Raw genomic sequence first — 15059 nt, forward strand, 5'->3', positions numbered from 1 at the left:
TTTCCTCCTCCCCCAGCCTCCCTTTCTGAGGACTTCTCTGTCTCTAGGCCTCAGCCAGCCCTGGGAAACACAAGGGGAGCAATGCCCTGCCAGGCTGGTGTCAAAGGCAAGCTGAGATGCTGCACTGCAGTGCTGAGTCCCTTTCTGCAATCGGACGTGCACAGTCCAAGGCTGACTCAGCACAATTCTTTTTCTTTTTTTTTTTTGATTGGTTGGTCTGAGGAACATAGTTTTCATTTATGCTAAGGTGGCATCAATTAAGTCACTATCCCCCAACCCCCAATCCCTACCCTTCCACTTCCACCACCTTTAGTCCTCTGAATCTACTTTGTAAGTATCTACCCTAAAGTCACTCCTGGGTCCCAAATAGTCTTGGGTTCCTCCATTTTTAAATTTAGGGCATTTTTAAAAAATTTGCAATTCAAGCGATGCTCACTGTGATTGACTCATGCTGCAGCAGCTAAAATATCTGTCCTGCAGGTCAATCTAATCATGCTTAATAGCAGTTTATTCTTCAACGCAACATTTTTCACGTTGGGTCGACAGTTTTAAATGAGATTGCTGAAGCCCCCCTTTACTAATGCTTTTACCAGGGGCAGCACACGCTTTGAAATACTTGTGCAATAAAATGCTTTATTGCTCTTGATGAATGCACTATTAAACTGGAATTGCAAACAGCCCCTTCTTTAGAAGGAGGTAGTGAAATTTATTTGGCCACCTGGCTGAGGGAAAATAAAAAATAACTCGTCATCAACATAAACAAACAAACAAAATAATGGGACTGATGTCCCTTCTATGCACAGGTCCCTTTTCTCTCCTCTCTCTCTCTCTCTCTCTCTCTCTCTCTCTCTCTCTCTCTCTCTCTCTCTCTCTCTCTCTCTCTCTCTTTCTCAATCCTCATTCCTGACACGGTGCTGGTTTCCCTCACATGCAGAAAATTCATTTTGAGAATGACTAGATTTTGTGAGCCATAGAATAGAAAAATTTAACTAATTTGGTCCGCTGAATTTACGAGTTCTGCAATTCTCAAAGCTACTCTTTCCACCCCTAGAACTTAAGTGCAATCAGTTGGCTGTTTGGTTGGATAGTAGAGACTAAACCCTCCATTGGTCTCAACAGCAATACTGACACATTGTGCACCCTCAGGATTCTCTAGAACCAGCTTGGACATGCTCCAGAGAACTTAGAATAAAGAATACTGCTTGCTTTTCCAGGGCTGCCTTCTATACAAACAAGCAGATGAAAGCCAAGGGAAAATCCTACACAAGGTAGGATCATACTGATCACACGGATGGGAGGACCTTACTTGAATATGTTGACAGATCAGCCTCACCCTGAGAAGGAGGCAAGTTTTAAAAATACTTCAAGTGTCCTACTGTACAGTCTTCCCTCTTCCTTCTTAAAAACCTTCTGGTGTGGCAAAGTAACAGAAAACAACCATTGAGGTGTGTTGCCATACTCCCCAACCTGCAAGCCACTCTGGACTTAGAAGATTTAGAGTTAGATGAGGTCATGGAAATCACCCAATCCAGCCCCTTCTTTTTTTGTAAAGGGAGAAACTAAGACTCTGAGAGGCTGTGATTTGTGGATTCATGCTTTGAATTCACATCCTCTGACTTCAAATCCAGTCCTATTTTCACTGTACCACAGTCACTCAAGTGCATTATTTTGGCAAGCCAATCCTAACACAAGTCCCCATTCTACCAGTTTCTCTCCTTCTCTTCTACATTAAAATGCTTAACTGGCAAAATGTCACAAAGATAGTGCCCAAAGGCCCAGCCAGTATTGTAAAAAACACTTACATCAGAATAGATCCAAGCTTAGTTACTTCCCACCATTAACTACTCCATTTGATTCACATACCTTGGAATGCCAAAGGTAGAAAGGGAGAGAGATGGGAAGAGAGAGAGATAAAAATTGCATTAGGATTATAGATACCTATTGTAAATCAACCCCAATTCCAAAGCTAGAGCAGTGGGGAGCAGTCAAAAGCTCAAGGTAGGAGAGGGAAGTAGGGGAAAAATGTTAAGAAAAGGAAATTTGGTTTTATATCGAGAAGACTAAGGATTGTTCTCATTTTTAATTCAGCAGATCAAGAGAATGGAGGTGATTTATAACAAAGAGAAGGCAGTGACTATCCCTGTGAACTCTCTAGTTTTACTGCTCAGTCAAACCTAATTTCAAAACACTAATGCTTTTATCTAAACACCACATCCTGCAATAAAACTTTAATGTAAAACAGGGACTTATCGAAGGGAAGAGGCTGCGGCATTTCTGTGGTTGGTTAGCTAATCTCTGTGGCCTCCTATTTCTGTGGCCTTGCTATTTCCACTCATTGTGGCCGGAGTCTTACCCTAATGGGGACAGAAATGCCATTTCCTAGGACAAATACCCACTAGATGCAAACTCTCCCATGCCTACGGAGGGACCAGAAAGCAGATGCGTTCCCCCCTATTAAATTTCACCTAGGTGGCATAAAATGCCTGCATATACAGACACACACACACACACACACACACACACATATACATATATATATATATATATGGGACAAGACATATACAAAGGGGTAGATGAAATATGCCACAAAGTACATGTGGTACAACATGTGATAAATGTCAGGCTCTAAAAGGTAGGAAATGTAAGGTATGTTGTAAGCTATGTGATATATATATATGTGTGTGTGTGTGTGTGTGTGTGTGTGTGTATGTGTGTGTGTGTGTGGTTTGTGCTCTTTGAAGTACTATATAAGACATTCTATGAGCAATACATAATGGATCATGGAGCTAGCATGTCAAGCATCTTAAGTTTCAGCATGGAGTGTCCTCATGACCCCCTTTTATGTGTTGCTCAGCCAACAACTTAGCTGAGTCCCAATCCAGATGGGTCTCAGCAGGAAGAGGAGGACTCTATCCTCCTGATCTCCCTTCTCCCTCTCCATCTATTTCCATGTATAGGAGTCAGTATTTGGTTGAAACTTCCCAACTCTAGGCAGGGCAGATGCACCTGTTGCAGGTTCCAAAAGCCAGACATGCCAAAGATAGATCCAAAGAGCAAAGATCATATGATGTGGGGGGAAAATCCTAGTGACTGCCAGACAAATATCCCCCAGGCTGAAATAGCTGACCTTTTCCTAGTCTGATAAAATCCCACTGTGCCCAATATACCCAAGGACACCATCTTCCTACAGGAGCCAGGACTTGCAAAAGCAGTACCTCTGTGGCCATAAGAAATGACAGAAATTCCCCCATGTTCTATTGAGATATTGTAAAATCCTCCTGAGGTTCAGGTCAGCTTGTGCATCTCTCCCCAGAGAACCTTGTCCCCTTAGCAAGGTCTTTTCTATGTCTCTCTTCCAGGAATTCTGCCTCTCAGTTAAGCTCTTCTTACTTACACAGAGGTAATGACTGACCACTGGGTGGAAAAGGGGCACTTCAGAGAAATTTCAATCCTGAGTTTGGCTTTATTTCTTGGGTAATTCAGATGCAGCATTGTGGTATCAATAGTATAAAATTCAGATTTGTTTCCATGATAAGCACCAAGGCAGGGAGAATGTCAATTGATCTCCCCACCATCCTACTCTTTCTCTCTCTCTCTCTCTCTCTCTCTCTCTCTCTCTCTCTCTCTCTCTCTCTCATTTATATCTCCATCTATATCTATTGCCTAACTATCTATCTATCTATCTATCTATCTATCTGTCTGTCTGTCTGTCTGTCTGTCTGTCTGTCTATCTCTCTCTCTATCTATATTCCAAGACAGGTAGGCAGCATTGGGTATGGATTTTCATATCTAGTATAGGGTGTTACTTTATATATCACATCATTCTAAACAATTGTTGAGTCCAATAACAGCAAGTCTCCCTATATTTTGTTGGTGGAGATAAAAAGTCAATCTGAGTTTAATCTGGGGAAATGAAGGTAGAAATTCATTTGGAGTGGAGGGTGTTAGAGATAGTTTTAGAGTTAGAATAACCTCAGCCTGAAAAGCTCTGAAGATTCTGGAGTTCATATTCCTGTGACTAGCATGTTGGTTAAGAGTCTTCCAAGATGCCTTGAGTATTCCCTCACCCAGAGGATATTGATACTCAGGCTATTGGATATAAAAAAAAAATAGAAGCAAAAAATGATGATGCTTAAAAGTCTGTTAAAGCTATGGTTTGTACTGTGATTAGCATACAGATAGATTATGATTGAGTCTTAGATAGAGACTGTGGGTTTTGAGTGTTAGATTCCTTGATCACTTCCTTTTAGTGCACAGTAAGTATGACATCAAGCTAGTACACAACTCATTTGTATCTTTGCCAAGGTGAAAAGTGATCATGTCTGAAAATGTAAGAGGGAAAGACACAAGTATATATTCTGAGTTTGTAAAGAAATTGAAACTACATATATAAGATATAGCAGCCTCATTTACCCCCCCCTCCCCTCTCTCTCTGACTCTTTCTTCCCTTATCTGTTCAACTCTACACTCTACATTTCATCCCGCTGGTTACAGAAGTCACTCCACCACTCTGCGGATGTCTAGACTCCTGTAGTCTAAAGATGGGGGAGGGGGAGAAGGGCACAGTAACCTGCAAACCTCCAAGATCTTACACTTGACCTGGGCCCCTGCAAACACCAGAATCGGACAACGGGCTTTCTTCTGGTGTTGCCTTTCCAAGCGCCTGCCGCAGTCAGCACGTTGAATATTTAATGTCCTGATGAGCATTTCCACCTGCTGACACAGGCAAAGTGACAGAACAATACAGCCACTGGAACACGATCATCAATTGACTCCCCAGTCAGTCTGCCATGTCAGGCATTCCAAAAACAAAATCTGTCTGCCTCTTTCTCCCTTGAACACGGGTCACCCTGCTCCCATGAGAGAGATGCCCTACCGGAAATACATACTTCTTTACATTCCATAGCTTAGCACGTTCATATGGGCATATAAAGTAGTATGTTTCTCAAGCAGGTAGTTTTCAATATGGGCATTAATATGTTTGAAGAGGAAGATAGCACTGCTTTGAAATTCAAACCCCATGTGTACTTAGTGGAGGCTTGGTACTGCCCCATTTCCATGACATCTTCCTCAAAGCCTCCTCACACACACACACACACACACACACACACAGACACACACACACACACACACACATACACACACACACTCCTTTTCTCTACCTATGACTCATCTCCAATAATCCACAGTTGTTCTTTCACTTTCTTTTTTCTGATATTTATATGTGTGTCTCTGTGTCCCTATATACACACATAGTCATGGAAAATAGGAAAGCGATACCTTTGACGAAAGTCTGAGAAATCCAGCAGTTTGCCCCTTTCCTAACTAATTTTCACATAATAGAATGATAAAAGAAATATGACAGAATCACTCATTTCCCCCTGAAAAGTACATATACATTTCACACTGAAACTTTTAAGTGCACAGAATATACACATGAACTATATAGTGCATTCTCTCCATGTCCACCCCACCCCACCCCACTCTCACATTAACAATTGAAAGACTACGAAATAAAGGTTTGGAAGAAAAGACCCATAAACTCCAGAAAATTATAATTCTTTCTGTTCCCCAGATGAGGTCTTAGGGGGAAAAAAGAGAAGGATAAACAAAGACAAGTCCTTTCCCCTTTCCTGCAAAGCTTAGAGCTTGCCCATCTGGAATCCAATGTCCAGTTAACAACTTAGCAACACCAAACTGCCTCCTTCTCATACTGAGGTTAGGAAACTCTTCTGTTAAAGACAAAGGATTCTTTCAGCAAGTGACTGGGATGGAGGAGAGAGAGGGTACCAAGAAAGCAGCTAGATAATGTAAATAGAAGCTCTTACCTAGTAAGTCCAGGATTTCCTTTGCCTCCCAAAGAGAAGAGCCCCAGAGAGAGAAGGTCTTGACTTTCCTTTTTTCTTTCAGTGTTAGGAAAAAGCCGGTTGAACTCTGCAGCAGCTGAGGCCGGTTGTGGTTTACCTGACAAATTGTCAAATGGAAGGTTCATAGGGACATCTGGGAATCTGGATATGTGAGCTTAGGCCAGAGTAGAAGTCAGGGAGTTACTCCACAAGCACTCAGTCGTGTGTGCTTGTGTGCACCCACCGTTCTGTGCCTTTCTTCTCTCTGCACCTCCCTTCTCTCTCTCTCTCTCTCTCTCTCTCTCTCTCTCTCTCTCTCTCTCTCTCTCTCTCTCTCTCTCTCTCTCTCTCTCTCTCTCTCTCTCTCCTCCTCCCTCCCCTCTTCTCCTCTCTTTCCCTCCTCCTCCTTGTCCTCCTCCTCCCTTCCTTCTCTCTTCATCTTCTTCACCATCCTCCTGTCATGCCCCTTTTCACTCATTACCTCTTAACCCCTCTGAGCTCTAAAGCTCTTCTAACAATGTGGCCCCAGTGCCCCACTAAAAATGATGATCACACCGAATAGAAGACTATTATGAACAGGATTTAGGCACCCAGCAAACCAAGAGGTCATTTGGGGTGCTTCCTGCTCATTCAGCATTGCTGTAATAGTATGCTCTCTGACTGTCCACTCACCTGCTCCGTTTGCCTACTACTCCAGTCTGAGCCCTCCAGATCAATACCAATTTACAGGCAAATGCAGAACGGCTGCCTTAGTGTTAATGAATTTTACCGTTTCTCACAGTCTTCTAATGAACCCTTTAAAGAGGGTTTAAGTAAACTTAGCAAGTGGTAAACTAAGCACTTTGGAATACTTAATTATATTGATGGGTTTTCTCTTGCATTTAAAAATTTCTCTGTGAGTAGAGAAGGAAACGTTGCTCCCATTCCCCATCATCATATATAACCCCTGACAAAGCCAACTAAAAAATAAAAGAGGAAGGCTCTAAGAGAGATCTGGGCGAGCTTCCATTCCCATCTTCAAGCTTAGTTCCTGACCAAACCGGAAAGCAAACAGACCCCCTAAGTAAATCTGTTACCAAGGAGTTTAACCGGGCAGAATAAAGAAGAAAACTGGAGTGTAAAATACTAAACCCCAAAGGGATTGAAATGGTTATTACCCTCTCTACTTATTGCATGAAGGCAGATGAGCTCTTTTGGGTGGGGGTGGAGAAGGTGGAGAAAGGAAGAACTGGGGAAAGACCAGAAAGCCCTGTCCAAAGAATCACTTAACAACAGAAACTGTGGCTGCAATTGGGTAAAGGTGGATTGTAAAGTGTAAGACTTAATAGAAACAGGGATTGGGTCAGGATTTGGGGGTTGTACTCACTAAACAACTGGACAGAAGCAAGAATCCAGTGTAGCTGGGCTTCCTTAGCTTTGATTAGAGGGAAAATCAATAAGGGAATTAGACATATTTTGAAGGTCATGGGAAGCTAACTTAATTGTCACTACACTAAAATTATTCTACCTAGTGTAGATCATCACCCTTTTCTTTCACTACTCATACATACCCGGGATCCCTACATAGCAAATACACCCTCCCTCCCCACTACTACCACTTCCAGCAAGGAACTAAATTGTTCCAGAAAGCTATTTTGTAAAATACCCCTCCCCCAAAAACAAATCTCTCAGTAGAACAGGCCACAAGGCTGTAGTCCCTGCAAAGTCTTTCCACTATGTGTGAAATGGACAGGGCGAACCTCTCAAGTCTTTGGGCATGATCTAGGATGAGTAGGTCAGAGTTTCACATAAGGAGGAGATGAGGGAGTAGATTTTGGCTCTGAAAGGCACCCTTACCACCCATTTTAAAAGGAAAGAGCCATTTGGCAGGATGAAACAGAGAAAAGACCTGCTGCCCCATTTACATTTAGGCGCTGTTATTTATCATTTTCATCCAGTCAAGGATAAAAAAGGGCAACTCAAACAGCATGCTCCTGTTACCCAACTTTTTCTCCTGCATCTCCAATGATTTACTGAGAACCTTGCATGATAATGTGAGCTGAAGTCTGAGTGAGAAAGAATTCTAAATGTTCAGTGTTGTCTGTGTGCATAAATGGAGGGGCCACAGAGGGCAGGAAAGACAACCTGAGCAAAGAGGGTGGAAAAGACAGACTAGGCAAAGGAGGGAAAAATTAGTTGTGAGAAACAGTAGTGAGCAGATGTTTTCCTAGCTCTGGATTTCTCCTGTGCCCTCAACTCCTGACCTCCATATTGACAAGGGTTAGTTACAAATGTCCCTTGGGCATCTGAAACTTTGAAGTACCATACTAAGCTGGAGAAAAATACCCCAATTTATAGGGAGATACCTGAGGTTTCTGCAAGATGCCCAAATGAACCTTTTGCACATTCTCAAAGTAAATCTAGTTCTTTTTTGAAACAAAGTTCTGCCTTCTGAAATAAAAGGTGTACAAGCTGTCTCCCAGCCAGTAATTCAAAGGACCAATAAACCCAAGAATTACAATGTCCTTTAAATTGCACAAGGCTGCTTAGACTATAAATACTTACTGAAAAATATACTACATTCTGCGTATGTGGGAGTCATGCTAAGTCAAAGAGACACCCTATATAAATCAAACCTATCTGGTTCCTGAGGAGTGAGAAAGTGTGTTGTGTGTGTCTGTGTGTAGATGGGGGGGCACATGTGTGTGCATGCATGCATGCACGCACGTACACACACACACTGTTCACTGTTTCCCTACATGGATGTGTTTATATATACACCTTCATATTGAAAATCCAAACCCTACAACACGTGGGCTTTGGGAAATCAAGGCTGGTATAGATAAGACAGATCTAGGAGACTGAGGCCCACTACTATCTTCAGAAATAGCCATAGTCTCTGTGCAGTGGGGTATCCCTTGCCTTTCCTATTCTTTAAAACCAAAAGTGTTCCCCTTCCAGATCAAATGTGCCTTCTCCAGGCAGTCTCACATTGGTTACCAATCTCTCTGCTGGCCGGCATTACAATGGTTAAGAACCGCAGTACCAGGAATGTTGCAAGTTCGGTTGTTAAGTTCGAGCCACGTTCCCGTTCTTGCACTGGGTGGAATTGTCAGAGCTCTGAGCCCGTTAATCAGCCTCTCCCCTGCCCCCCCCCCCATCACCCCCGATTCGACAACCCCAAACATCCCTCCAGCTGTCGCTAGCCTGCGCTTCTAAACGGGGGAACACAGACTGCCAAGCAGTCTTACAAAATGATTGTGTGTCAAAGTTCTTATATTTGAGTTTAAAGCATTCCAGCTATTGCTGGCTCTGCAGTTTTTAAAATGCAGAGGATACCGCACGTCAAAAGGAAAAACTCCTAACCCACCCCATAGGAAGACACACACACACACACACACACACACACACACACACACACACACACACACACACACACACGCTGCCCCCGGTGCAGTAAGGCACATAAGCATACACAGGCATACAGACACTTCCAAACCCGGTCCCCCTCCCCAATCCCAGGCAAGTTTGCTGAAACCCATAAGTCTTGCCTGAGCTGGTAAGTGTTAAAAAAAAAGAGAGAGAGAGAGAGAGACAGTGAGGAAGAGAGAGAGAGAGAGAGAGAGAGAGAGAGAGAGAGAGAGAGAGAGAGAGAGAGAGAAGAAAGAAAAGAAGAAAGGAAGGGGGGAAAAGAACCAACCTAAGCTGGTGCCATTAGAGGAAAGAGAGAAAGACGTACCAGTAAGGAGATTCTGTTGCAGCAGGGGAGCCTCCAGAGCGCTAGCTGAATCAGCTTTAAAGAGTTAGGGATGCATGGAGGAGGGTCATGGCATCGCAAGGTAATAATGCGCTGGATGCTGCAGCCATCGGCTTCCTCCTATAGGCAACCTCTAATGCAGGGAGGGAAAGAGAGCAGGCCCAGGGATGGCATTAGTCCTCACTTGGAAGGGGGGTGGGGGGGGCGGGAGAACACATATACACACGAAAGAAGAACAGGCAAACAAATCCTCAGTCTCTTCCCCTAACACGCACACTCCCTTCCCCCACATGCACCTCTGTATCCCCTCCTCTCCCCCTCCCCTCCTACCAGACACCACCACCACTCAGCCCTCCTGCTGCAGCGCAGACTTAGAAGGGAGGGAGGTCTTTAAAGCTTACAACTGAGAGGGGGGGGGGGGGAGAGAGAGAGAGAGAGAGAGAGAGAGAGAGAGAGAGAGAGAGAGAGAGAGAGAGAGAGAGAGAGAGAGAGAGAGAGAGAGAGAGAGAGAGAGAGAGAGAGAGAGAGAGAGAGAGAGAGAGAGAGAGAGAGAGAGAGAGGAGAAAGCAGGAGCAAAGGGAACAGACAGGAGGAGCAGAAAGGAAAGCAGGAGTTAAGGAGAAGCAACCTTGCGTGCTGGGATTACCGCACACCTTGATGTATAAGGGCTGTGTCTGCAAAAGTCTCCCCTTACCCTCTCTTCCTTCTCCACTCCCCCCTTACCCCCCTCCTCCCACCACCCCCCCAGAAAGGGTCACCATGAGGTAGAGGTCAGGTTGAAACAAAAGAGTATCTCCTGCCCGCATGCTCACATACAAATGGGGGGGGGGGTGAGGGGGGGAGAAGGATGCTTCCTAGTAGGAAAAGGGAGGATTGGGGGGTTTAGGGGAAACCTCTGATCAGAAACCAAGTTCACCTTTCTAGTGCTTATATACCCAGCTAAGCATCTGAAACATGCAGTCCCAGCCAAGTGGCTCCTTCTCATGCCATTCCCTCCCTGACCATATTTAGTCAACCATGGGAAAAAATAGACTGTCAGCTGCGGACAGCCGAACAGGGAGTGCTGGGAGTTCAATCGCTTCTCTCAGCTCATTGACTACTAGTCCTGCAGAGTCCTGAGTCTGCCCCCCTTTCCCCCCTTTCTCTCCCTTACTCTCCCCACTGCTATTTTTATCCAGGCCAAATAAAGAGGCATCTAGGCTTACAGGCCTGTCCTGTCCCAGGGCTTCACCAGGCCCCTACTATGTATGGTCAGTGAAAGACAGCCGGCAGATACCAACAGAAAAGTGTGTCGATTTTGGGAGACCTGTCCTGTGAGGGGCCCCCATTCACCCTTCCCCCCCTCTGCTAGAAATGCTATCAGGGAGGAGGAGAGGGATGTTGAAAGGCTATTGATTTTTATCATTGGAAGCCAACAGCTGTGAGCCAAGTGTGTCCCAGGAAGGGGGTTTCATTTCCACCATTTCTCTGACCCATCCCAACTTTGAGCCCACTCCTCCCATCTCACTCTCTCTATGTTAACTTCCTGAGGAACTCAGATGAGGTGCCAAAGAGATCCCTTTCTCGGCTTTGCCTTCCGGGATTCTGGGGATGAGAAAATGAGAGTTAGTTGCTACTTTCAGGGTTTGCTTAGTGATCTAGTAAATGAAGACACCAGGTCACCTTGGTGACCAAAAATAATAAATTTGCTGAGGCCCATGCATAATGAATGGATGCATTTGCTTGCTTACCAAGCCCCAAATCTGTGCTGCTCATTAGACTAATGATCTTTTCCCCCTAATGTGTTTCACAGGACTAAGTTATATAATTGGGATTATACCAGCCAGCACATATCCCACCATCTATTCATTCTCTTGATGTCTACATCTGATGACCACATTTAATTCAGAGTACAGACAACTCTTAGTTCATTCTCCATAGTCCACAGGAATGGAAGAGAAACAAAGAGAGGGGTAACCACTGAACTATTTCTACTTTAAGTGTCTTTTTTAAAAAATAGATAAATAAACAAACCTTATGGTCATAGCTTTCATTTTGCTTAATTTTTTCAGTTCTAGGGCAAAGTGGATGGTCTGAGGCAGAGGTACCAAAAACATCATCTGCAATACTCCTAAATGAGAATCAGATTAAAATGTAATTGGTAATTATTTAACAAAATAAATAAAATTATAATAGAGCACATGCAGTTAATAGCCTGGAGAGATCCTTATGTATGATTTTGTGACTCTTTTTCTATTTGAGTTTGACACTATTGGTCTAAAACATTTTCTGTATTTCTGGAAAAAAAACAACCTTTCTTCTTTGAATTTTAATTCTCCAATTAATCTGTTAACAGGGGTGAGAGGAAGGGTTTCCTGCTCTTGAAACTTAGAGTACTGGATCTAGAAATATGTTTAATAAGGAAACCATATACAATGCATTATGTAATTTATGTATATACTAAAGAAAGCATATATTTATCTATACATATATTTTATGATTCTGACTTTAGGGTGTTTTTCAGGTTTTCCTTTGCTGATTTTCCTTTGCTCAATTTAATACAAAAGGACAAATTAATATCCACAGGTATTACCTTTACAAATCCAATCTCAAATATGGCCCTAAAATCCAATACAAATTTATGCCCAAATATCACCCCCAAACATTACAAAAACAGATACTACCCAATACACAAAGGACATTGAATAGAAGTAATAGGATACCTGGATTCACTTTGATTCAAATTTTAGGGACCTACTATGTACAAGGGATTGTTCCAGGCAGTGGGGCTACAAGTTAAAAAATGAAGCTGTCTCTTTTTTCAACAAGCATGTTAGGTGACTGGCAGAGACAATAAGAAGAAATATTTTGTAGTGATATTCAGGACCCTTTGCTGTGCATGAGAAGATTCAAAATTCAAATAAGACAATAATTCCTACCCTCAAAGAGCTTTCAATTTCATAAGGAAAGTAAGACAGCAACACAGATAAGTACAATACACAATATTACATGATACGTAAATGGGAGGGATTATGAATTTTGAATGATAGGATAAGATCAAAATCTAGGATCAGAAATAACTGAACTCAGTGTCTGATAAACCCAAGAATATTTGGGAGAGGATTTTCTTTTAGATAAGAGCTGCTAGCAAGACTAGAAAGAAGTTTGGCAGGAAATAGAGCAACATATTATACCACATACCAAAGTAACTTCCAAATGTATTTACAACCAAAATGAAAGGGACACATCATTTAAAAAAAATAAGAAAATGCAAACTATATCTTTCATAGCTATAGTTAAAGGTCTAATTGTTTCCCTCTTTTTTTGTTATAATGAACAGAAACATTTCCTTATACAAAGAACAGAACAATAGAATTATAAATGACATTGTAAATTCTTTGTAATCTTTTTAAATTTTTTCTTTTCCAATTTTTTTTATTTTCTCAGTTACATATAGAAACAATTTTTGACAATTTTTTGACATTTTAGAATTCAAGTTTTCTCTTCCCTCCCTTCTCTCTCCCATGAGGCAATGAATAGTCTGGTATAGGTTATATCCATACTTTTGTGAAATACATATTTGTATATTGTTCATGTCATGTCAGAAGTCATGTCACACATACAATAGAAATCTCATGAAGGAAATATGGTGGAAGATGGCATGCTTTGATCTGCACCCAGACTCCAATAGTTTCTTCTTTGACAGGTTGGCATTTTGATCATGAATCCCTTGAATCATAAACCTTGGAGACTTGATTTGCTGATAATGGTTTAGACCGTCACAGTTGAGCATCATATAATATTTCTGTTACTGTTCACAATGTTGTTTTGGTTTTACTCACTTCATTTTTGCAGCAGTTCTTTAAGTCTTCCTGGGTTTTCTGAATTCATCCTGTTCATTGTTCCTTATGGCACAATAGTATCCCATTACAACCATATACCATGACTTGTTCATCCATAACCCAAGTGATGGACAATCCCTCAGTTTTCAATTCTTTGTACTTCAAAAAGAACTGTTAAAAATATTTTGGTACAGATAGTATCTTTTCTTTTTTTCTCTGATCTCTTTGGGATATAGACCCAGTTGTGTTATTACTGGGTCAAATGACACGCATAGTTTTGTGGCCCTTTGAGCTTAGTTCCAAATTTCTCTCTAGAATGGTTGTATGAGTTCACAGTTCCACCAAAAAGTATATTAGTGTATCAATTTTCCCACATCCCCTCCAACATTTATCATTTTTCCTTTTTGGTTATGTTATTCAATCTAGTAGGTGTGAGGTGAGATCTCAGAGTAGTTTTAATGTGCATTTCTCTAATCAGTAGTGATTTGGAGCACCTTCTGTGTATTCTTAAAATTATTCATTGATGGCCTTTTATTTTTCTTCCTTTTTTTCATTATCACTATACCCTTATTATCAGCTTTTTTTTTTACTTTCCCTCTGTAACTCTCCCTACCAAAATATAAAATCTCTCCCTTGTAGCAAATAAGTCTAGCTAAGAAATACGAAGATGTGTGTCTCCTCTAGTCTATCCACCTGTCTGCCAAGAAATAAGAAACATAATCATCATCAGTGTTCTAGAGCTGTGATTATCATTGCATTTATAATAGCCTCTGTCTTTCACAATTGTTTTCTTTTACAACTATGCAATCATTGTACAAATTGTTCTTCTCTTCTGCTAAGTTCACTGTCAGCTCATATATATGTGTATACATACATATGTTCATGTGTATGTATAAAATCCTTTGTTCATCTATTGGGTAATGGCTTGTAGATATGGTCAAGTATGGATTACTACAAGTAATGATTTTCCTAAAGTAGTCATATATATATACAAATTCAAATTATTTGAAGTTATAGTTAAAATATGGTAATTGGTTCAAGTCCAGTGGAAATATGTAGTAAGAATTCAAATAATCTGACCATTTTAGGGAGCTCATTATTCACATTAATTGGGACCTACCTATATCTCAATCAATGTCCTATCTATCTTTATTAGAGAAAAATATTTCCTTTCTGACTACATTGATTTTTATAAAATCAAAAGTGTCCATTTTCTCTTCTGTCAATTCCTGTATCTCTTGTTTGGTCAAGAACTTTTTAAGAGATTAAATTTTAATGAAATAAGTAACAAAGTAGATCATAAAAGAGAAAGCAACCAATTTTAAAAAAGTAAAATTTCAAGTTTTTGCAAGCACAAAACCAGTAAGGCTATGGGGAAAAAAGAGATATCTAGAAAATATAGAGATATAACACAAATATAGAAGACCAGGAATCACTACAATAAGTGGTCAAAGATTATGACTCAATGGTTTGTATAAATTATGGACCATCAGGAATGATATGAAAGATTGCTCCAAATTATCAGTAAGAGAAATACAAATGAAAACAACTCTGAGATTTTACCTCACATGCAGAAAATGATCGAATGCCAAAAGACAGATAGTTAATGTTAGAGGGAGAAAAGTACACTAATATACTTTTGTTGGAGATATGAAT

The 15059-nt window shown here is 41.3% G+C and overlaps 1 long non-coding RNA gene and 1 other non-coding gene across 5 annotated transcripts in view; both read right to left on the bottom strand.

Annotated features, from left to right (window-relative positions):
* The window catches only part of LOC103102299 (uncharacterized), a 35674-nt gene extending 25195 nt beyond the window's left edge, over positions 1-10479 (bottom strand). Inside the window, exons 1-3 of one of the 4 annotated variants that reach the window (XR_458472.2) lie at positions 10236-10472; positions 9565-9715; positions 5829-5964 (exon numbers count right to left, since the gene is read on the bottom strand). This is a non-coding gene — a long non-coding RNA (uncharacterized LOC103102299). Of the gene's footprint in view, positions 5965-9564; positions 9716-9912 lie in introns of all 4 variants that reach the window. The other 3 variants (XR_008915421.1, XR_008915423.1, XR_008915422.1) reach the window with 3 other exon arrangements.
* On the bottom strand, positions 4882-4942 carry MIR1-2 (microRNA mir-1-2). The gene has a single exon (NR_127691.1). It is a non-coding gene; the product is annotated as a microRNA mir-1-2 (primary transcript).
* Positions 10480-15059: the final 4580 nt, after the last annotated feature.

This window comes from Monodelphis domestica, chromosome 1 (assembly GCF_027887165.1).
Source record: "Monodelphis domestica isolate mMonDom1 chromosome 1, mMonDom1.pri, whole genome shotgun sequence".
Lineage (NCBI taxonomy): Eukaryota > Metazoa > Chordata > Mammalia > Didelphimorphia > Didelphidae > Monodelphis > Monodelphis domestica.